This window comes from Armigeres subalbatus, unplaced genomic scaffold (genome assembly GCF_024139115.2).
Source record: "Armigeres subalbatus isolate Guangzhou_Male unplaced genomic scaffold, GZ_Asu_2 Contig736, whole genome shotgun sequence".
NCBI lineage: Eukaryota > Metazoa > Arthropoda > Insecta > Diptera > Culicidae > Armigeres > Armigeres subalbatus.
Window position 1 is genome coordinate 88794 of NW_026943519.1, and position 23915 is coordinate 112708.

The 23915-nt window shown below is 43.0% G+C and overlaps 1 pseudogene; it reads right to left on the reverse strand.

Moving 5' to 3' along the window:
- Positions 1-7805: 7805 nt before the first annotated feature.
- Positions 7806-11512, reverse strand: LOC134204601 (matrix metalloproteinase-19-like; annotated as a pseudogene).
- Positions 11513-23915: the final 12403 nt, after the last annotated feature.

Consider the following 23915-nt stretch of genomic DNA (forward strand, 5'->3'; position numbering starts at 1 on the left):
AGTGTACTCTGTGTCTCGTCTTTGACGTTCGGCTTTGGCTACTCTTGTTCAATCTCAACGTGAGTGTGGGGTTATGAATATGTGTTTTACTTAGTTTTTTCAACAAACTTCCACCTATATGGATTCGCATTATGCATTTTTTTTACAATGTACTTTGTGTTTGTAACCTATATGGATTCATATTATGCGTTTTTTAAAGTGTAATCTGTGTTTCGTTTTTTATGTTTGGCTTCAGCAACTCTTGTTTAATCTCAACTTGAGGTTGAATAAGGGTGGGGTTATGAAAATGTTTTTTTACTTAGGATTCTTCAACAAATTGTCACCTATATGGATTCGCATTATGCGTTTTTTTTTACAATGTACTTTGTGTATGTTACCTTTATGGATTCGCATTATGCGTTTTCCCAGTGTACTCTGTGTCTCGTCCTTGACGTTCGGCTTCGGCTACTCTTGTTCAATCTCAACGTGAGGTTAAATAAGAGTGGGGTTATGGATATGTGTTTTACTTAGTTTTCAACAAATTGCCACCTATATGGATTCGCATTATGCGATTTTTACAATGTACTTTGTGATTGTCACCTATATGGATTCGCATTATACGTTTTTCACAGTGCACTCTGTGTTTCGTCTTTGACGTTCGTCCATTGTCACATCCTCTATGTTTTTGTGACACCTCTCTTTAGTCCCTAGCTGAATGCGTGTGAGTCTACATAATTGGCTTTCCTATAGATGGTTCCATTCTCCTTTCCAACTTCACTTCCTCTTCCTTTCCCCTTTTCACTTCCTTTTCCGTCAGGTAAATGATGAGAAAGGCCAGTGAAGGCGATGGCACAAATCTCCCAAATTGAGGGGAACGTGCCTCCTGAGTCGACGTTCTGATACCTGATACCTGAAGATCTACATTCTACAGGAATTTTTTTAATTGAATTTCCGGAGGAAAGTCCGAAGGAATTCCTATAAGAAATTCGAAAAGAATTCCTGGAGAAAGTTCTAAATAAATTCCAGAGGGAAATTTCGAAAGAATACCAAAAATATCATTCTAGAATTTCTTAGAGATTCTTTGAGGAATTACTGGAAGAATTTTTATTAGAAATTCCTGAAGGAATTTCTTGAAAGAGTTTTCATGGGTATTTTCTAAGGAATTCCTAAAAAAAAGTTTTCGAATTTCCAATTCCCAAAGGCTCCGTAAAGAAATTTTCGAAGCAATCTCTAAAGTAATTTCTAAGGAAATTCCTGAAGGAATTTTTGGAGAAATTTCGGAACGAATTTCCGAAGAAATACCCAAATAAATTTTCAAGAGAATTCTTAGGGTAAGTTCTGAAGAAATTCATCTGGGAAATTCTAAATTAATTCTTATTATTATTTTTTCGAATGTTCTGGGGAATATCTTGAGGAATTTCCAAACGAATTTTCGGATTTATATCCGAATTATTTTCCAATGAACTTATGTGCTGTGATGCGGGAATGTCCTAGTGGAGGATGTAATGTAAACTTTAGCTGTGGAGATACAAGCTACAGCTATTAGGATGTTCACCCCATCAGTTTGACTGTAGCTAGCAATTGTACAATAAAAACCCTAAAATTAAAGAAAAACATCATATGCCTTGCCGCGTTTTTTTTCTCTGCTCAAAGTTTTTCACGCCGATTCACGCCGACGTCGCCGCCGAACATTACTCACGGCGTGACGTGGCCTTACGCCGCCGCCGTTCACAAATACTTCGGGGCACAGGTCTAGTCAGAGAACTGCCTGTTTTAACATATTTGTAGCATATAACCACCGGCATTAGACCAATTGGCCAAAGACAAATGAGAACACAAGGCCCAGATCATTATAGTCCTTTTATGAAGATACTTATTACATTGTACATTTCAAGTTTCATCTATGTATCAATAGATTTTTAAATGTTTTAATCTTCCTTCAAACATTTGATGGTACAGCTTCAGCATTGTGCATTTGATATTCAAATCTACTTTTAAATCCGAAATAAGGCCTGATTTAATAGCAAACTATTGGACAGGATTTCTCGTCAAATGCAAATTGTTGCATGACCCAACGAATCAGTTAAGGGTGAATATAAACAAAATGGGTTCAACTGTTTGCGTACACACATACATACAGACAGACTTCACCTCAATTCATCGAACTGTGTCTCTGGGTCTCTGAGCCTTCCATAAAAAGTTTGTTTTTGGAGCGAACATATAGCCTTTAGATATAGTTAGTATACGAGAAAGGGAAAAAATAGTAGTATGAAGAATAAATAAAACAAAATAGTTATAAATGGAATTCTTGAGATAAATAAAAACGAAAGAAATTAACAGAATGAAAGAAGATAAAAAGAAACAAAAACTTGGATGAATATAAAAATAGGCTTTATGAAACATGTAACTAGAGAAACATCATACCCTGCCCATCGTATCCTTCCAGCTTCAGCAAACTCCTGGATACTGGGCTCGCCCCACAGTTGGGCGAGCTCGTCGTTTATCTTTCGCTGCCGCGTTATTATCAGCAAGGATCAATAGTAGACGAATTCAACCACTACTTACTTTGAAGTTGTCCCCGTCTATCAGAACACTGCTTCCTTCTGGGTTCCGCCCACTAGCATGAACTTTGCCTTCGACGCAATCATCACAACATCCGGCTCTCCACATGGTACCTCTTAGCGCAATATTCATCAATAGACAAGTTCATCACCTCGTCGTAGTCCCCGGCGGTTACTCTCCACTTCGTTGTTAATGTCTGCTTCAACTGTACTGCAGCTCAGTTCTCAATATGGGGTGAAATCGCCGATTATGGTGACTCAATTTGAAATCTTTTTGGTCGTTTTAACGGTTAAAATATCGAAATGTATAGCAAATCTTACTGTGATATCAAATCGAAAACTATTCGTGCCATCAATGAAAGCAAATCGAAAACTAATTTTGATATTGATTCCGAAAACAAAATAAGTTCTCATTTTGATCATACAATTTAGAAATCTACAGCAAAATTGGATCAAAATGGCTTATCAATAATTATGATTCATTGTTTGAAATCAAATTATGATTTCAATTTGATATTCGTCAAAATAAAAATATGTTTTCTACATGCTCTCATTATGTTTTCAAACTTTGCTCGGGTTACCTGTCAGATAAAAAAAGCTGTAGCTTAGGTCCCGCAACATACAGTCGGAAACCGAATTTGCTTTGCAAAAAACAACAAATCCATTATTCTATGACATTCTTCTGATGTCCAATATTAGAGTAAGATAGTAACTTTTTTTTCGGATCTTTTTTTATATACTGCCGTCAAAATGGGGTGAACGTTCGATTTTATAGTCATAACTAATAAAGCAGGGACTATGTCCAAAGCGGGCAGCAGGGACTATGTCCAAGGGGTTGACGATCCCTCCCCAGGCCATCTGCGAGTTGTGGGGCTTGCCTAGGATGTGGTGGGGTTTGACAGTGGGCCCTGTTAAACCTCTATAAAAAGCTGCATGTATCCGCAAGTAGGCTCCACCAAAGCGACCGTGTGCCGCTCAAAGCGCACAAGCCCAAGTCCTGGTGTTAGGTGGGACGCTAAACAGCCCTGACACGATGACTAAACAGCCCTGACACACGGCCCTCTGACGAGACAGGAGGTTTGCGCAGGCCCAATAAGCCGCCTAGAAAACCAATCATTACGAACAATATAAGAGATAATGCGACTCGATATAATCGGCAAAGACCTAGGCGACGAATACAGGATCACGATTGGAAGCTTGGAACATGAAATTGCAAGTCGCTAGGTTTCGCAGGTTGCGACAGGATGATCTACGATGAATACATCCCCGCAACTTCGACGTCGTGGCGCTGCAGGAGATTTGCTGGACAGGACAGAAAGTGTGGAAAAGCGGGCATCGAGCGGCTACCTTCTACCAAAGCTGTGGCACCACCAACGAGCTGGGAACCGGCTTCATAGTGCTAGGTAAGATGCGCCAACGCGTGATTGGGTGGCAGCCAATCAACGCAAGGATGTACCAAGCTGAGTTGAAGGCCGTTTCTTCAACTATAGCATCATCAACGTGCACCGCCCACACGAAGGGGAGACGACGAGAAAGAAGCGTTCTACGCACAGCTGGAGCAGATATACGAAGGATGCCCACTGCGGGACGTGTTAAAATCGTCATCGGTGACATGAACGCACAGGTAGGAAGGAGAGATGTATAGACCGGTCATCGGACCGGATAGTCTGCACACCGTATCGAATGACAACGGCCAACGATGCATAAACTTCGCAGCCTCCCGCGGAATGGTAGTCCGAAGCACCTTCTTTCCCCCAAAAATATCCACAAGGCCACATGGAGATCACCTAACCAAGAAACGGAAAACCAAATCGACCACGTTCTAATCGACGGTAAATTCTTCTCCGACATCACGAACGTCCGCACTTACTCTGCCAGTGCGAATATTGACCAGATCCGACCACTACCTCGTTGCAGTATGCCTGCGCTCAAAACTCTCGACGGTGTACAACACGCGTCGAAGTCGGACGCCGCGGCTTAACATTGGGCGGCTACAAGACGGTAGACTAGCCCAAGAATACGCGCAGCAGCTGGAAGTGGCACTTCCAACGGAAGAGCAGCTAGGCGCAGCATCTCTTGAAGATGGCTGGATAGATATTCGATCCGCCATTGGTAGCACCGCAACCACTTGCTGGCACTGTGCTCCCGGATCAGAGAAACGACTGGTATGACGGCGAATGTGAGGCAGTAAGTGGAAGAGAAGAATGCAGCATGGGCAAGATTGCTACAACACCACACGAGGGCGAACGAGGCACGATATAAACAGGCGCGGAACAGACAAAACTCGATTTTCCGGAGGAAAAAAGCGCCAGCAGGAAGATCGAGACCGTGAAGAAACGGAGCAACTGTACCGCGCTAATAACACACGAAAGTTCTATGAGAAGTTGAACCGTTCACGTAAGGGCCGTGCCACAGCCTGATATGAGTAAGGACATAAACGGGAACCTTCTTACGAACGAGCGTGAGGTGATCCAAAGGTGGCGGCAGCATTACGAAGAGCACCTGAATGGCGATGTGGCAGACGAAGATGGCGGTATGGTGATGGACCTGGGGGAACGCGCGCAGGACATACCGGCTCCGGATCTCCAGGAAATCCAGGAGGAGATTGGCCGGCTGAAGAACAACAAAGCCCCTGGGGTTGACCAACTACCAGGAGAGCTATTTAAAACACGGTGGTGGAGGCACTGGCTAGAGCGCTGCACTGGGTCATTACAAAATTTGGGAGGAGGAAGTCTTGCCGCAGGAGTGGATGGAAGGTGTCGTGTGTCCCATCTACAAAAGGGCGATAAGCTGGATTGTAGCAACTACCGCGCAATCACATTGCTGAACGCCGCCTACAAGGTACTCTCGTGGGGCTCGTGGGGCAGTACCAGGCGGGTTTTATGGACGAACGCTCCACCACGGACCAGGTGTTCGCCATTCGCCAAGTACTGCAGAAATGCCGCGAATACAACGTGCCCACATCATCTATTCATCGACTTCATATGATACAATCGATCGGGACCAGCTATGGCAGCTAATGCACGAACACGGTTTTCCGGATAAACTGGCACGGTTGATCAAAGCGACGATGGATCGGGTGATGTGCGTAGTTCGAGTTTCAGGGCATTCTCGAGTCCCTTCGAAACCCGCAGAGGGTTACAGCAGGTGATGGTCTTTCGTGTTTGCTATTCAACATCGATTTGGAAGGGGTAATACGAAGAGCAGGGATTAACACGAGTGGTACAATTTTCAATAAGTCCGTCCAGCTATTTGGTTTCGCCGACGACATAGATATTATGGCACGTAACTTTGAGAAGATGGAGGAAGCCTACATCAGACTGAAGAGGGAAGCTAAGCGGATCGGACTAGTCATCAACACGTCGAAGACAAAGTACATGATAGGCAGAGGTTCAAGAGAAGACAATGTGAGCCACCCACCGCGAGTTTGCATCGGTGGTGACGAAATCGAGGTGGTAGAAGAATTTGTGTACTTGGGCTCACGGGTACTGCCAAAAATGACACCAGCAGAGAAATTCGGAGACGCATATTGGATGGAAATCGTACATACTTTGGACTCCGCAAGACGCTCCGATCGAATAAAGTTCGCCGCCGTACCAAACTGACAATCTACAAAACGCTCATTAGACCGGTAGTCCTACGGACACGAGATCTGGACGATGCTCGTGGAGGACCAACTCATGCTTGGAGTTTGGAGTTTTCGAAAGGAAAGTGCTGCGTACCATCTATGATGGGGTGCAGATAGCGGACGGTACGTGGAGGAGGCGAATGAACCATGAGTTGCATCAGCTGTTGGGAGAACCATCCATCGTTCACACCGTGAAAATCGGACGACTGCGGTGGGCCGGGCTCGTAGCCAGAATGTCGGACAGTAACCCGGTGAAAATGGTTCTCGACAACGATCCGACGGGCACAAGAAGGCGAGGTGCGCAGCGGGTAAGGTGGATCGATCAGGTGGACGATGACTTGCGGACCCTCCGTAGGCTGCGTGGTTGGCGACGTGTACCCATGGACCGAGCCGAATGGAGAAGACTTAAATATACCGCACAGGCCACTTCGGCCTAAGTCTGAATAAATCAACTAATAAAGTCGAGTCAAGTACGAGACACTGAAGACGGCCTTACTGTTGAGGTCGAAATACGTATCTGTCAAGATACAATTAAGTGGTGGAATTCAATGGGATTGTATAAACTCGTCTTATGACAAGTGAAGACATTCCACTAAAAAGCTCAAAATAATTTTCTTATCAAAAAATTGGGATTGTGCACGGCATGCCAGCTATGTTAAGTAATGCAGATCACTAAAAAAATAATATAAATGTGTCAAGAATATCTTAAATCTCCACGGAATCGATTGATTCATTATTTTTTTTTTATTTAATTAATTATGATCAAAAAGTATGTCTTTGTTCGAGTTTATAAAATAGGATTTAATAGCGTATCCATAACAATCGAAATGCTGTTCATTTCAATTGACTTTTGAAATAAAATTACATTTACAATCAGAACGTTGAGCATCTTGATTCACCTTCCTTGAATCTCAAACAGAGGACGCAGTTGTTCTTCACTTCGATGAATCTCCGGGTCAGAGGAAAACTATTCTGGTGCAATAATGATGGCAGCAGTACACAAATCCAGGTTGGAAAGATTGCTGAAGTTGTTCCACGACGAGTGGTTGTTGTACGTTCTTCCAACCGATGATGATGAGGGCAAACATAATGGAATGGTACCAATATAATATTCTAGGAAATCCATTTCGATTGAAACAATCTTACTTTACGGAATAATCGATGGAATTGTTTGAAATAGGATTAGCTTTGCTTTGCCGAAAGTGTTTTAGTATCTTGTTAATTTATTGACGATTATTCGGTGTTTCGAGTATTCATTTGGTAAATTGCGTTGAGCTGTATGCTCTTAATCTCCTATACGGTCAAGCAAACAAAAACCTCTCACCAATGCTTTCTAAACACACAAACACAGATGACCAATCTAAAGAGATCAGGAATAAACTGATTTTTAATTTCGAAACTCGTCAGGAGCTGTTTGAGAGTTGCGCTAACAAAAAATAGTCCAATTTAGGCCATGCTCAAGTGTCATACTTCATGCTGCTATCAAAAATGACCTCATCGGTTTTCTGACGTACTTAGGAATTGAAAGAAAGCTTTTTCTTTTGGTGTTGACACTGCAGTCACATTTTTAATATTTATTCATCACACACATTCACCTCAATATGACCAGATTTTCCGATATTTCACACTTATGAATTTTAACAGTTGAACCAATCCTCCGTACATCCCCGTCGCGCAACACTACCTTGTTTCTATCATTCAGCTCATAATAACTCATTTCCGCTGAACACAAAACGCCTGCCCGCGGTGGTCATCACCGCTGGTGTCCAAATCCTGCGAAGGCAACCCAGCGAAATCGCTCGTTATGTCCTTCGGATAGAACCACTCGACCGGTTTGGACTTGGTGGTGTCATAGAACCAATACTTAGAACCCTTGAACGCCACAAATCCTCCCGACTTGACGCTAAGAATCGCATCAATCCATCGGTGGGAATGCCAGGGAAGCTATTTTCTATTGGGCGTGGGTACCCCTTTTCCAGCCGAAGCTTGTCGTACTTCCAGTATTGATCGTCTTTGCTGTAGAAGTAGGTTTTTTCTGGTCACGATATGTGATACCAGCTTGTACTTTCGGGGCAACCCTGGCCACTTGGCGGAGATCTTTCTCGGTGGGGGTTCGTTTCATTCAGGTTATAGTAGTACGGGCCTGCTAGAATGCAGACGTTGCCGCGGTGATCCAGAACGATCGTATCGTATGATGTTAGAGAGCAGAGCATTGTTTTTGTGCGAGGTTTGGTGGTTTGCGGGGTGGGTCTGGTGGTTGTAGTGGTGGGTGGTTCCTGCGTTGTAGACGGCGGCGTACTCGATCGAATGCCATACATTGCCTGGATTGCCTACAAAGAAATGTGTTAATCAGTTTGATGAATAATGTATTCCTGAGCACAACAATCATACCTCAATATCCTCTGATTGCGGTTCTACCAGCAAATTATCACTAAGCTGGGCACCGTACATGATCGACGATCTCGAAGCGGAATGCAGCAGTCCCAAAGCATGACCAATCTCGTGCACTGCCGTGTTGAGAAACGCCTCTAGCGAAGTATCACCGTTGAAAAAATGAAGCGTGTTGAAGTGGATATCCCCAAGTTCGGGGAAATACGCGTGAGCAAGTGTATTTTCGTGATTATATTGACAAGGTATGTTCTCCCTGCGATAGTGATTCATCCCTCCGAATGCCAGCTGTATGTCCACCTGAGCAGAGGGGTGTTGTTCCGAAAAGTCCAAATTGGTCACTCGACTCCACGAATCAAATGCATCACGGATAGCTAATCTCACGGTGCCTTCTGGCATTCCTTCAGGGTAATTTATTATGGCGTATGTCAGGGCAGATTTACTCCATTTCTGAATCGATGTAAGATCCGCGCGTAGAGTTTACGCCATCCAAATCTTTCAGGAAGTACGGTTCGTCGTCATACGGACGCTCTAAATTGATTGCAGCACCATCGATCCTAACGATAAACACAAATGCCACAAACACCAAATATCGAACTCCCGAGCGAGCATTATCACAACCGATCACTAATTCGACTACGACTGGACTGAACCCAACTGAGGTGACGGAGAAGCTTTTCTAGACCGCTAATGACTTTCGATGGTGAAGCACACACGCTGGTCTTTGATTACTCATCAATAACGTTAAGAAGTCACGGGTTGGGATATTCAGAAAAGGTGCGAAGAACCAGTCTGCAAAGCCCTGATTCGTTACGTACATACTCGGCTTTCCATTCATTGGTATATAGGGATAGTACTTAGTCATAGTTTAATGATCCCTGTGGATGAGAGTTGGTCATTAAGGTGTCAATCATTCTCCTAGGGTTAATCGATCTCGAAGGTTTTACCGCGTCTTCGTGCTATCATTACAAATATATTCCGCTCTGTAACGTACGCAACAATACGATAAGATAAACACACGAGGGCTCGTTTTAAAGTTGTGAGATGAAACCTTTATGCTAAGCAATTACTATGACGTAGCTTCACTGGGTTTTCCTCTACTTTAGTAATACAATGATGATTATGACTTTTGATTTTATGAACTCATGTTGGTAAATATTGAGCTAATCATTTCCCAACGTAAGAATCAGGGCAAGAAGCAAGACCCTTTTCCATCATTGATTTCCTCCATTTGGTTCGAACAATCAATCTTCGAAGCATTATAACATTTTTGTAGACGTTCCAGAAACGTACCTTCTTCAGTAAAGTGTTTCGGCATCTTCAGGCTATATGCTAACGTGATGAGTCACGTGATTGACAATAAACTGAAGCCGTTTGGAGCAGAAATGCGAAAAATAATGTTTTGCTACGCTATTTGAGAAATAGACACTAAAGAGACATATTCCTTTCCGTTATTATTTACGCGATGCGGAAAGCGGGGACGCAAACCAATCGAGACTAATGCACAGTCGATTGGGGTTCCAAAACGATTCAGAAAAACCTTGATTTCACTTGATTGGATGATTTGCGTTTGCGTTTTTCCTTATAACTGCGCCCCACTCTAGCTCATGCGATTTCGGGCATAAGAAATCTTTCAATTAATAACTAGAGAAATGCTAATAGAAATTTGTTTAAAACAAGCAGAAAAATAGGAAAATTATGTAGAGCCATTGAAGAAGAAGAAGACTATAATTATTTTATAATTAGATCGTAGTAAGTCATAATATATCTGAGATTTTGTTGTAATTTGACAAAGTCTTCCAAACAACAACAAACCTTCCTCATCGCCCCTGGAAACATTATTTTATTGGAACCTAGGGCTAGGATATAGAAACCAGAGATAGGCATTATTTTTTTCAAAAACATGGCTGGACCATCGACTCATGGAAAAATTTATATGTGGAATATACAGATAAAAGGTGTTAATGGATTACAAATTTCAGACTTCTTGTTTTGAATTTGACACGGAAACGTTTCTAGCGTAAGAAAAACAAAATAGAAGTAGACCTGTGCGCCGCCACGCCGCCGCCGCCGGTGGTTTACATGAAAATAAAGTTAGTAAAATTGTTTCACAATAAAAAAATCAATTAATTGAATCACACTAAGGCCGAAGTGGCATGCGCAGTGCATAAACGTCTCCTCCATTCAGTTCGGCCAATGGCTGCATGTCGTCAACCACGCAGTCTGCGAGGTCGAAATACGTATCTGTGAAGAAAGATCGATCCTTTTCGATCCTTCTTGTTGCCGTCGGATCGTTGTGGAGAACCATTTCACCGGTATTCTTCAATCACCTGAACTAGTCTTATGGAAGTTCATAACGAATTCTTCAACCACCTCGATTTCGTCACCTCCAATACAAACTCGTGGTGGCTTACGTTATCCTCTCCTGAGCGTCTTCCTATCATGTACTTCATCTTCGCCGCGTTGATGACTAGTCCAATCCGTTTAGCTTCCCTTTTCAGTCTGATGTAGGCTTCCTCCATCCTCTCAACTAAGTCGGTGTAGTGACATCCAGGGTTGTTAACGTTAATCAACGATTAACGCCGTTTCGTTAATCCGTTAACGTTAATTTCAACGATTAACGATTTTTACGTTAATTTTGAAGAACGTTAATATATCAATGTTGTCGGCGAAACCAAATATTTGGACGGACTTAAAATTGTACCACTCGTGTCAATCCCTTTATCTATTCAGACTAAGGCCGAAGTGGCCTGTGCGGTATATAAGAGTCTTCTCCAATCGGCTCGGTCCATGGCTACACGTCGCCAGCCACGCAGTCTACGGAGGGTCCGCAAGTCATCTTCCACCTGATCGACCCACCTTTCCCGCTGTGCACCTCGCCTTCTTGTTCCCGTCGGATCTGCGTTATTTTTACGTTAATGACGAGAACCATTTTCTCCGGGTTATTGTCCGACATTCTGGCTACGTGCCCGGTCCACCGCAGTCGTCATATAAACTCGCGGTGTGAACGATGGATGGTTCTCCCAACAGCTGACTCTAATGTCGTTATTACTCAGCTATTGAATATCATCAGATAACAGTATTCATTCGCCTCATCCACGTACCGTCCGCCATCTGCACCCCACCATAGATGGTACGCAGCACTTTCCTTTCGAAAACTCCAAGTGCGTTGGTCCTCCACGAGCATCGTCCAGGTCTCGTGCCCGTAGAGAACTACCGGTCTAATGAGCGTTTTGTAGATTGTCAGTTTGGTACGGCGGCGATCAACGCATCCGTTAACGTTTAACGTTATAATCCAAGTAACTCAACGCAAAGCGTCTTGCGGAGTCCAAAGTACGTACGATTTCCAGCCACTATACGTCTCCGAATTTCTCTGCTGGTATCATTTTGGCAGTCACCAGTCAGCCCAAGTACAAATTCTTCTACAACGTCAACGGCGTTAATCGTTGATTAACGTTAACAACCCTGTGACATACATTGTCTTGGTTAATTAATAGGTTGGTTGATTAGTTTGAGAGTTTGAATGAGGCTTTATCTAGTATAATATTTAATACATAAATTGTTAAACTGATCTTTGGAATGCGTTAAGCCAAGGCCTCATTTAGTCAGGCACCTAAACTTGTAGGTGACTCGCAAAAACTCGCGGTGGGTGGCTCATTGTCTTCTCTTGAACCTCTTTTCTTAAAGGATCTGGCACTTCGACGTGTTGATGACTAGTCCGATCCGCTTGGCTTCCCTCTTCAGGCTTGACAATATTTATTTTTTTAATTTTTTTAAATCAACTTATTTAATCAGTTTTCTTTGTTTTAAGATTTGTGCTATTAGGACAGTTTGCTTATAAGGCAAACTGATTTAGCAAAATAAATCAATCCCAACTGTTAATGCTTTCTTCTCAAAGTTACGTGCCATAATATCTATGTCGTCGGCGAAGCCAAATGGCTGGACGGACTTATTGAAAATTGTACCACTCGTGTTAATCCTTGCTCTTCGTATTACCCCTTCCAAAGCGATGTTGAATAGCAGACACGAAAGACCATCACCTTGCCGTAACCCTCTGCGGGTTTCGAAGGGACTCGAGAATGCCCCTAAAACTCGAACTACGCACATCACCCGATCCATCGTCGCTTTGATCAACCGTGTCAGTTTATCCGGAAATCCGTTTATATTTTGAAATCAATTTCTGAATATAACTGAATAAGCTGCCATAGCTGGTCCCGATCGATTCTGAGCAAATATTACGAGCATCAGTTAAAACGCTTCTTATTTTCTTATTCACAGCTATTGTAACTCAGAAATGGGGTGTTGTCGCCTCGCTGCATAGTATTTAGTCAAATTATTTAGTTAAAACGTCAGGTATTTTCGAACATTACGAAAATTTAATTTAATTTAATTGTCTTGAAATTATTTAATACTGTATTGGAACTTCTGAGAATATTCATTTTTGAATTTCTTCGAAAAATATTCCAGAAATTAGTTCGGAGATAAATAAAGAAATTTATTTGATAATTCCTCCAGATATCCCTCCGGAAAGTTTCATTTAAAAACCTTTAGAAGATTATTTTGGAATTCTCCCTAAAGATGATGTGTGGGCACGTTGTATTCGCGGCACTTCTGCAGTACTTGGCAAATGGCGGAAATTGCTTACGGAAAGCTTTCGGATTTTGTTCTACGAATTCCTACCGTGGTGGAGCGTTCGCCCATAAAACCCGCCTGGTACTGCCCCACGAACTCCCTTGCAGTTGGTTTCGGAATTTGTTGCTCCTGCGGCAAAACTTCCTCCTCCCAAATCTTGGTAATGACCCAGTGCAGCGCTCTAGCCAGTGCCTCACCACCGTGTTTAAATAGCTCTCCTGGCAGTTGGTCAACCCCAGGGGCTTTGTTGTTCTTCAGCCGGCCAATCTCCTCCTGGGTTTCTTGGAGATCCGGAGCCGGTAGAATTATGTCCTGCGCGAGTTTGGTGTTGAACTTAATCTGTAGATTAAAAAACACAGAAATAAAGATTAAAAAAATCCTGCGCGAGTTCCCCCAGGTCCATCGCCATACCGCCATCTTCGTCTGCCACATCGCCATTTCGGATATACCTCCGAAAATCTTTCGCTAATTCCTTTTGAAATATCGACGGAAAATATCTCGTTCGTAAGAAGGTTCCCGTTTATGTCCTTACACATATCAGGCTGTGGCACGTGGCCCTTACGTGAACGTTATTCGGAATCATTGAAAGTCTTCCTGCTGACACTTTTTCCTCCGCGGAGGACGAGTTTTGTCTGTTCCGCGCCTGTTTATAGGGTTCCTCAGCAAGTCTCGCCCATGCTGCATTCTTCTCTTCTACTAACTGCTCACATTCGCCGTTGGTCACTTTAGGAAGAAGTTCTTGGACATTTCCTCAATAAATCGAATATCTCTCCAGCCATCTTCAAGAGACGCTGCGCCTAGCTGCTCTTCCGTTGGGAGTGCCACTTCCAGCTGCTGCGCGTATTTTTGGGCTAAGCTGCGAAGCGGGTCTGTCCCAGTGTGGGGATGTAATGCCAATAAGAAGAAGAAGAAGAGTCGTGGGATCAATAGTGAAGTTGGCCGTTTTGAAATTTCACACGGTGTGGTATAGGAAATGAAGTATATTTTGAGAAATGTCTTTATAAACTCTTTTCGCTATTCTCTAGGAGAGTCCTTTCTGAACCCTTCGAAGATTTTTTCAGCAATTTCTTCGGAAATCGTTTTAGGAATTCTTTCGAAACTTTTCATTCCTTAATAAATTTCCGAATGAAATCCTGAAAGAATATTCTACAGTTTTACCTGTGGTTTTACTAAAGAAATTTCCCAACGAGAACCTTTATGGTTTTTGAAAAAATCCTATATGAGCTTCCGCAAAATTTCTTATAGGGTTTTACAAAGGAATTTCTAATGAAACTTAGAAAAAATCGTAGTTTCCTCCGAGTCCTTCAGGAACTCCACCAAGATCTTTTGGCATATTTTACCAACTTTTGAAGACAATATTCATTTTGGTTGTTCATTGTGCCCCAGTCTTACTCAGCCAGAGCTCATTTTAGTTATGTTGATTTCTACTTTTCTCTAAACTTTTCCAGGTGGCAGCACTGATGAAGGAACCTTTCCCATATTAAGCCGCGGCGTCCGAGTGGGGAGTAAACTGTCCATTGTGGTTGTTATTAGTGGACTCAATCGTGAATGCCCTTCCAGGATCCAAGGGTCTCAGCAGGTGAACGAAGTAGCACTGCAAATTCTCCAATATTCGCACTGCGGTAAGTGCGGACGTACCCTGTGGATATTTTTGCGGGAAAGAAGGTGCAGTTTATCAAAATCCTGATTTGGGAAAACTTTTGGAAAACTATATTAACAAATTAGTCTTATGACACTGAAGTCTAATTCTTAATACTGCTCAAGGGTTACGAAAAGTTGTTAATTTGTTAAATTTTGAATCATCAAAATAAGAGAATAATAAAATAGTTTCAATTTGACGATTTTAACGTCCCGCAGTGGGCATCTTTAATCCACGAAGAAACGGCCTTTAATCCTCAGCTTAATCCTTGCGTTGATTGGCTCAATCACGCGTTGGCGCTCGCAACCTGCGAAGCCTAGCGACTTGCACCACTACGCCGCCGCCGCCGATTATATGACCGGCGCACAGGTCTAACGTAATGGTTGTTTTTAAAGGCGGCTTATTGAGCCTGCGCAAATCTGAACTTTGGAAAGCAAATAGAGTGATTTGGAGAAGATAGCCAAGCCGAGATACGCAAAATATAGAAGAATTGTTGTTGTGGCCAATATTCCTCTGAAACGAACCTCAACGATTGCCATACATTATGTCAGAAGTCGAACAACGAGGACGATATGGTATTTTGTGCAGTATTCCAAGAGTGGTACCAATAACGCTGCGTGGAGTGAAGTGATGCCGCAGACACCAAAACTCACAGATGGCCTGGAGAGCCCTTGACATACACCCTGCTGCCCCGGCGGTAATAGGTGATCAGTCAGAAGTAGTGTCTGATGCGATAGCGAAAATTGGAGACCGTCGCAAAAATATGACAGACTTTGAACAACCACTGCAGTGCACTGGAGGTACTAAATAGATATCGACCGTGGCGTCATCGTCTCCCATAGTGTCGCAAAACGATACACGTATGCCTCCACCGCAGGTGAAACCGAAAGATACATTACGCTTCGTCCAGCCTATTTCCTGGCATTCCACATCAGGATTTGAACCAATCACAACGACAAGTTCGACAAGCTACGGTTAATCATCACAATGCTGGCGCAAATTTCGGATAACGCAATGCAAGGAATCATCGAGAATGTCCCTGAAATTCGGACTACGCCCATCGGAAATCCGGAAATCCGTGTTCGTGCATTACCTGCCATAGCTGGTCCCGATCGATTGTATCATGTGCGGCTTTGAAGTCGATAAATAGATTATGTGTGAGCACGTTGTATTCACGGCATTCCTGCAATACCATGGCTTCAGTGGAGACCTAAAATCCATAAATCCCGCCGGGTACTGCACCACGAACTCTCTTGCAATTGGTGTTAGTCCACCACACGGTATACAATTTGGGAGAGTACCTTGTAGGTGGCGTTTAGTAGTGTGATTGCGCAGTTGCTACACTCCAGCTTGTCGCCCTTTTTGTAGATGGTTGGTCCAAGCCAAAAATACTCTCAAATTCACTGGCTCAAAGGGATTGAAATTAAACTTTTATCAGACAAATTCCACCAAATTGTCGTTAGAAATTGAGACGTTTGTATATGTCGGATCCCATTCCGGGTACCAACCGAGATTTGTACCCAGAAAAGTATCTCCGCCGTATATGTATGCATATTACCTGATTAAAAGGAAGTGAAAAAATAGAAAGAAACAGGAAAGGCAAATAAAAAGAAGCATGGAATAAGTTTCTGAGGAAGGAGCTCTAGATGAGGAACTCAATACGCAGTTGATACCTTACCAAGCCGGGCTAACAGACCCACTCCAGAAGTTTATATACCTTGATCCGAATAGGTTCAGATATTTTTTCCTTGATACGACTTTTATTTAATACCTTCTTGCCGTGTGTGATACCTATGGCGGGGCGCTCATCGATTCACACTACTATGATGATGCCAGCGCAGCAGGGGTGAAAAATTGTGAAAATAGTTGTAATAGTTTATTGAGTGTTATGTGATACATGACAAGCCACTCTAGTGAGGGCTTAGCCATAGGGTCATCACCATTCTTGATGCACTGCTGAAAAAATCACAAAATAAAAATCCTATGTATTAGGGCCCATTTGGACCCAAGATTTTATACAAAATTTTCTAAATGATTATCGATGGATGTTTTACTGAACTGATATGAATTTGAAACGTTATTACAGATGCGAAATCAGTTCATTTTAATCTAGATGGGTTCCAATTAAGCCCCAGTTCGTACAATCCTACCTGCACAGAATTACATTCTCCTGAAGCAAAACCATACCGATGAACCATTCTGTATTACTCAATCACCATAGAGCCATTGCATATCATGTTGAAAGATGTTTATAACAAATTACATTGATCGAAATTCAATGATCCATGAAACGGACTGCAACACAGGAAGATCCCCATCATATGCGTCTTCTGGAGAATTATAATCCATAGCCCAGGGTTAATCTAAATTACATATTGCCAGAATAATCTCCGAATAACTACCTTACCTTATCATATTAAAGTTAAGTTTTGGATATGATTTTTTTTGTAATCTTAAATATTGGGATCCCTTTAAAGGAACACAGTTCCACTGGGAATCCCTCGATTAGCACACACACACAAATATTTCATGTTTATACATATGTTATTTGTAATTGTTTTGTTCTGTCCTAGAAGAGTCCACTGCCAGGGGGCTCAAAAAAACGAAGAGCTTTTTGGTGTGGGGGTAGCGGTGGGCCATTAAAAAAAAATAAAAAAAAAATTTAAAAAATTAAAAAAAATCATCAAAAAGCGACTCGCGTAAAATGCGACCCCAGTGTATTTGGGACAATTGTATTATTTTAGAAATTACCATCCAGCCAGGAATGTTAATGAGAGGAACTGCAGTATCGGGTAAATCAGTATTCTTTATTGAATGGAAACTATGGTTAGTAACGCCTCAAACATCATAAGTTTAAATTTAAGTTTATGTAAACAATTCGAAGGTACGATGGTAAATTTGCTTTTCGAAATGTCCCGGAATAATAAAAAGCCGGTTTGCTACGTCTAAAACATCACAATATTGCAAAACAGGTTAACAGAAAAGTATTCCAGAAATTTTAGTTTATTTCTTTTCATTTAGAATTCTCTACAAATACCAATATCCCGATATATTGGTATTTCTCTGTACAATATTCGTCGATTCGATAATCATTTTCAAAATTTGCACATTAAGACAAGACATAGGTCTGGCGTAATTGTTATTATCATGAACCAGATGACCCTGCAGACGTTGCCTTGCACAGTAGGCGAGAAGGCGTGTTCTGATCTGCCTATACAAAATACCCACACAAATTCTAATTTGAATTTTTTTTCAGTTTAAGTCGTGACTTCTACATAAGAAAATATTATGTAAACCCATCGGAAATTGTGATGAAGAAATTTGAACCCTGCCGTCTCTTAGTTATGGGGAATACAAACCAATTTATTTTTATATCTAACAAGAAGAAGAAAAAATATCCATACGGTACTTACGGCAAGCTAAGTCACATATATGTTGCAATGCAACCGTTAGTTATACTTTCAATCTCCTAACTAAAATTCTGCCCCATTTTGCCCCTACATGTATGCAGTTAATGTCAAAATGCTCATTTTCGAACAAAAAATCGTCAATAACTTCGTCAATATTGAAAATAAGAAGAAACTGTCTTCGAAAGGTTAATGTTTTTTATCGCGACGGAGATCTTTGTAGAACATTTGAAAAATCTAAAAAATATATTGACGAAAAACCTGATTTTTGGTGGTCGTTTATAAATAACGACCCATATCTCGACTTCTATAGCAGATAGAATTAAAGTTTATATAGCAAAATCTTTCGTAGAAGCTACAATTTTCTACAACTTTCTCGAAGACACCAATGATGTATCTTCATAATTGGAGGAAAGAGAATTTCCATCTCACTTTTAGGGGGATTAGTCAAAAACAATTTTTTTCCGAAATATGGAGCTTAACGTACTGAAACTTTCCTCCGAAGTCACTCAGCTTCTAAAATCAACTTTTCATGCCCAAAACATTTTCGATCACGAATTCTTGGGTTAGAAAACAATGTGCACCGTGTTTAAACAGCTCTCCTGGTAGTTGGTCAACTCCAGGGGCTTTGTTGTTTTTGAGCCACCGATCTCCTTCTGAATTTCCTGGAGATCCGGAGCCGGAAGCCGTATGTCCTGCGCACGTGCTCCCAAGTTCACCACCATGCCGCCATCGTTGTCTGCCACATCGCCATTCAGGTGCTCTTCATAGTGCTGCTTCCACCTTTGGATTACCTTACGCTCATTCGTAAGAAGGTTCCCGTTTATGTCCTTACACATATCAAGCTGGGGCACGTGACTCTTACGTAAACGGTTCAGCTTATCATAGAACTTTCGTGCGTTATTAGCGCGGTACAGTTGCTCCCTCTTTTCTCGGTCTCAATCTTCCTGTTGGCGCTGTTTCCTCCGGAAAATCGAGTTCCGCGCCCGTTTGTATCGTGCCTCGTTCGCACTCGTGCGGTGTTGCAGCATTTTCGCCTATGCCGCCGTCATACCAGTCGTTTCTCTGATCCTGGGAGACCGTGCCAAGTGCAGCGGTTGCGATGTTACCAATGGCGGATCGAATATCTCTCCAGCCATCTTCGAGAGAAGCTGCGCCCAGCTGCTCTCCAGTTGGGAGTACCACTTCCAGCTGCTGCGTGTTTGTGTTCATGAAGTTTGAATTGTCGCAAGCAAAGCTTTACAAAAGATGAAAAAATACCATTTTCCCCGAGGACATTATTCTGGAAGATTCCGGAACATGTCAAACTTGTCCAGAAACCCTCAAAATGAGCTTCATTGATCGTGTTTTGCAAAATCATGAAGTGCTAAACAAGTGTTCCCACGGGTGCCAAAAGCCTGCTCCAGTACAACACCCCGGATTTTTTTCCGGAACACAGTGGCCAATCAAAAATATTATCCCAAAATATTATCGCTTATTGAAGGGGTGATTGTCACAATCGGTTGAGAAATGCAGAAGTTATTATTTTTTAGTGATTAGGCCGTTACAAATATTTAATTAACAAAAAAGAATCCACCGCAGAATAAAAACGCAACACGAAGAGAGTGTGTTAGCTGAAGCGCAGGAGAACATGATTTAAAACGATATGCGGAGGTTTTACACAACTGTCAATGGCGCGCGACATAAGACTGCGCCAGTGCCCGCCATGTGCAATGACCGAGAGGGGAATTTGCTGACAGACAAGGCTATGGTGGCAGTCAGGTGGAAGGAGCACTTCGAAGATTTGTTGAACGGTGATAATGAAGGTGTATTAAGGAGCAGGATGGACATAGTCGGCGACGGTCAAGCTGTGGAACCACCAGCGCTGGACGAGGTTAAGAAGGCTCAAACGAGCTGAAAAACAGTGAACAGGGTTGGGAAAAATCAAATTTTCAAAAAATCGAGGATTATCAAACTCACCCGCGATCTTACTTTTAAATTATCAGATGATAAAAACTCGTCAGCGATTAAGAATCGTTTGAAAATCGTATCTTGATTTGAAGCACTTACCGTTACATTTTGAACACTTTTTCCTTACTACCATGAAAGCATAACGATAAATAGAAGATGTAACGGGACTGATGACATTTAGCTGATCATAGTAAAGATTATTGTTTGAAGAAAATTCTGTGTCTATTATCGTTTGAGTACACAATTTGAGAAGTTGTCGCCGGCGACAACTCGCCTACTGTTTTCACGTGAAAAGTTTTTACATGAAAATTGCAATCATTATCGTCTGATTATGATTCAGCACAACACTGACAGTGAAGCTGCTGGGAAGGACAAGATCCCGGCCGAGCTTCTCAAACAGGGAAGTAATCAGCTGCATCAATGAATCCACCACATTATCCATGGAAGGATGGAGAACTGCCTGCCGGCTGGTTCGATGGCCTAATATGCCCAATCTATAAGAAAGGGCACAGACTAGAGTATGCCAATTACAGATGGATCACCCTTCTGAACTCGGCGTACAACATTCTGTCGCGTATCCAGTTTAACAGACTGAGGCCACTTGAGGAGTGCTTCGTCGGCGAATGGCAGGTTTTTGTGAGGGCCGATCAACGACGGATGAGATGTTTAGCCTGTGGATGATCCTTGATAAATTCCGGGAATACAACTAGCAGACTCACCATCTGTTCATTGATTTCAAAGCAGCGTACGATTCAGTTAAAAGAAATGAACTGTGGCAAATAATGTCCGAATATGGTTTTCCGACGAAACTGATTAGACTGATACCTGCAACGTTGGATGGCACAAAATCAAGTATTCGGATTGCAGACGAAGTGTCGAACTCGTTTGTGACCTCAGACGGATTGAAGCAGGGTGATGCACTTTCGAATTTTTAGTTCAACATTGTACTCGAGGGCGCTATTAGGAGATCGGGCGTGCAGAGGAACGGCACTATCACACGGGCGCATATGCTCCTGGGCTTTGCGGACGGCATCGACCACATTGGAATCAATCGCAGAGCAGTAGTGGAAGACGGCGAGGATAGTCTTAACCATTAATATCACGTAGACAAAGTACATGATGGCAGGTAGAGATAGATGCAGACCTAGTGGTGTTGGTGCTGAGGTAGTGCTTGATGGGGATGTTTTTGAAGTTGTTGAAGAATTTGTTTACCTTGGAACGCTTGTAACATGTGATGTGACAATGACGTTTCCCGTGATGTGAAAAGACGTATTGCTGCTGCAAATATGGCCTTCTACGGATTACGTAACCAGCTTAGGTCCCGCAACATGTCACAACAACACGGAAACGTTATTGCTCTATATAAAACTCTGATTCTGGCTGAAAGGGCTTTTGGCCATTTATGGGCATGAATCATGCACGTTAAAAGAGGCGGACCTGATAGCTTTCAGAGGTTTCGAGCGAAAAATGCTGCTTACAATACTCGGAGGGAAACTAGATAATGGTGTGAGGCGCAGACACATGAATCATGTGCGAATGTCGGAAAAAGAATAGCGAAAACAATATTCAACAGAGCACCAGATAGAGACCGGCGACTTCGTGGAAGGCCACGAACACGCTTGCTGCACGCGGTAGAATCGGACCTGGGGACCCTGAACGTTCAGGGAACCTGGAGGAACATCGCCCAAGACCGACGATTATATAGCTCTGCAATACGCCAGGCATATGTGTATCGGCGCTGTAGCCAACCAGATAGGTATGAAAGCGTGAATTGCACGTTCAGACTTTCAGGGTTAAGAAATATGTCTGAAATGGTTCATAGCATATTTTTTCTAAATCATGGTAGGGTAACTTTACCAGTTTTGGCCATGTTTCTAATTTTGCCAGTTTCTTACACAACTCTGAAAATAAAGCAATTTTCAATGGTTATATTAGCTGTTACGAGAGATATATCCTTTATGCTGTTTCGCTATGAAAACTGGTCGATAGCTTTTGTAAAATATGCATTTTTCAAACTTGACCAAATTAGGCACTATACTGATAGTTAAATTTTGTACATGCAATTTGATGCGTTTTTGACGCTGTTCGGAATTTCAATCAAGATTTGACTGACGAATTATTCAATATTGATAGTCACGATCAGTAAAGTATGACCATCCAGCGCTCGTCTATAAGTTCATTTTTTCATTTTTTATTTATTCGCTTTAAAAACCTTCAGGGGCAGCAGGGACTATGTCCAAGGGCTTGACGATCCCTCCCCAGGCCATCTGCGAGTTGTGGGGCTTGCCTAGGATGTGGTGGGGTTTGACAGTGGGCCCTGTTAAACCTCTATAAAAAGCTGCATGTATCCGCAAGTAGGCTCCCAATTAAAGCGACCGTGTGCCGCCCAAAGCGCACAAGCCCAAGTCCTGGTGTTAGGTGGGACGCTAAACAGCCCTGACACGACGGCCCTCCGACGAGACAGGAGGTTTGCGCTGGCCCAATAAGCCGCCTAGAAAACCAATCATTACGAACAATATAAGAGATAATGCGACTCGATATAATCGGCAAAGACCCTAGGCGACAAATAAAGGATCACGATTGGAAGCTTGGAACATGGAATTGCAAGTCTCTAGGTTTCGCAGGCAGCGGCAGGATGATCTACGATGAATTACATCCCGCAACTTTGACGTCGTGGCGCTGCAGGAGATTTGCTGGACAGGACAGAAAGTGTGGAAAAGCGGGCATCGAGCGGCTACCTTCTACCGAAGCTGTGGCACCACCAACGAGCTGGGAACTGGCATCATAGTGCTGGGTAAGATGCGCCAACGTATGATTGGGTGGCAGCCAATCAACGCAAGGATGTGCAAGCTGAGGATTAAAGGCCGTTTCTTCAACTATAGCATCATCCACGTGCACCGCCCACACGAAGGGGAGACCCGACGACGAGAAAAGAAGCGTTCTACGCACAGCTGGAGCAGACATACGATGGATGCCCACTGCGGGACGTTAAAATCGTCATCGGTGACATGAACGCACAGGTAGGAAGGGAGGAAATGTATAGACCGGTCATCGGACCGGATAGTCTGCACACCGTATCGAATGACAACGGCCAACGATGCATAAACTTCGCAGCCTCCCGCGGAATGGTAGTCCGAAGCACCTTCTTTCCCCGCAAAAATATTCACAAGGCCACATGGAGATCACCTAACCAAGAAACGGAAACCAAATCAACCACGTTCTAATCGACGGTAAATTCTTCCGACATCACGAACGTCCGCACTTTACTGCAGTGCGAATATTGAACCGACCACTACCTCGTTGCAGTATGCCTGCGCTCAAAACTCTCGACGGTGTACAACACGCGTCGAAGTCGGACCTCGCGGCTTAACATTGGGCGGCTACAAGATGGTAGACTAGCCCAAGAATACGCGCAGCAGCTGGAAGTGGCACTTCCAACGGAAGAGCAGCTAGGCGCAGCGTCTCTTGAAGATGGCTGGAGAGATATTCGATCCGCCATTGGTAGCACCGCAACCGCTGCACTTGGCACGGTGCCCCGGATCAGAGAAAACGACTGGTATGACGGCGGCGAATGTGATCAGTTAGTAGAAGAGAAGAATGCAGCATGGGCGAGATTGCTGCAACACTGCACGAGTGCGAACGAGGCACGATATAAACAGGCGCGGAACAGATAAAACTCGATTTTCCGGAGGAAAAGCGCCAGCAGGAAGATCGAGACCGTGAAGAGACGG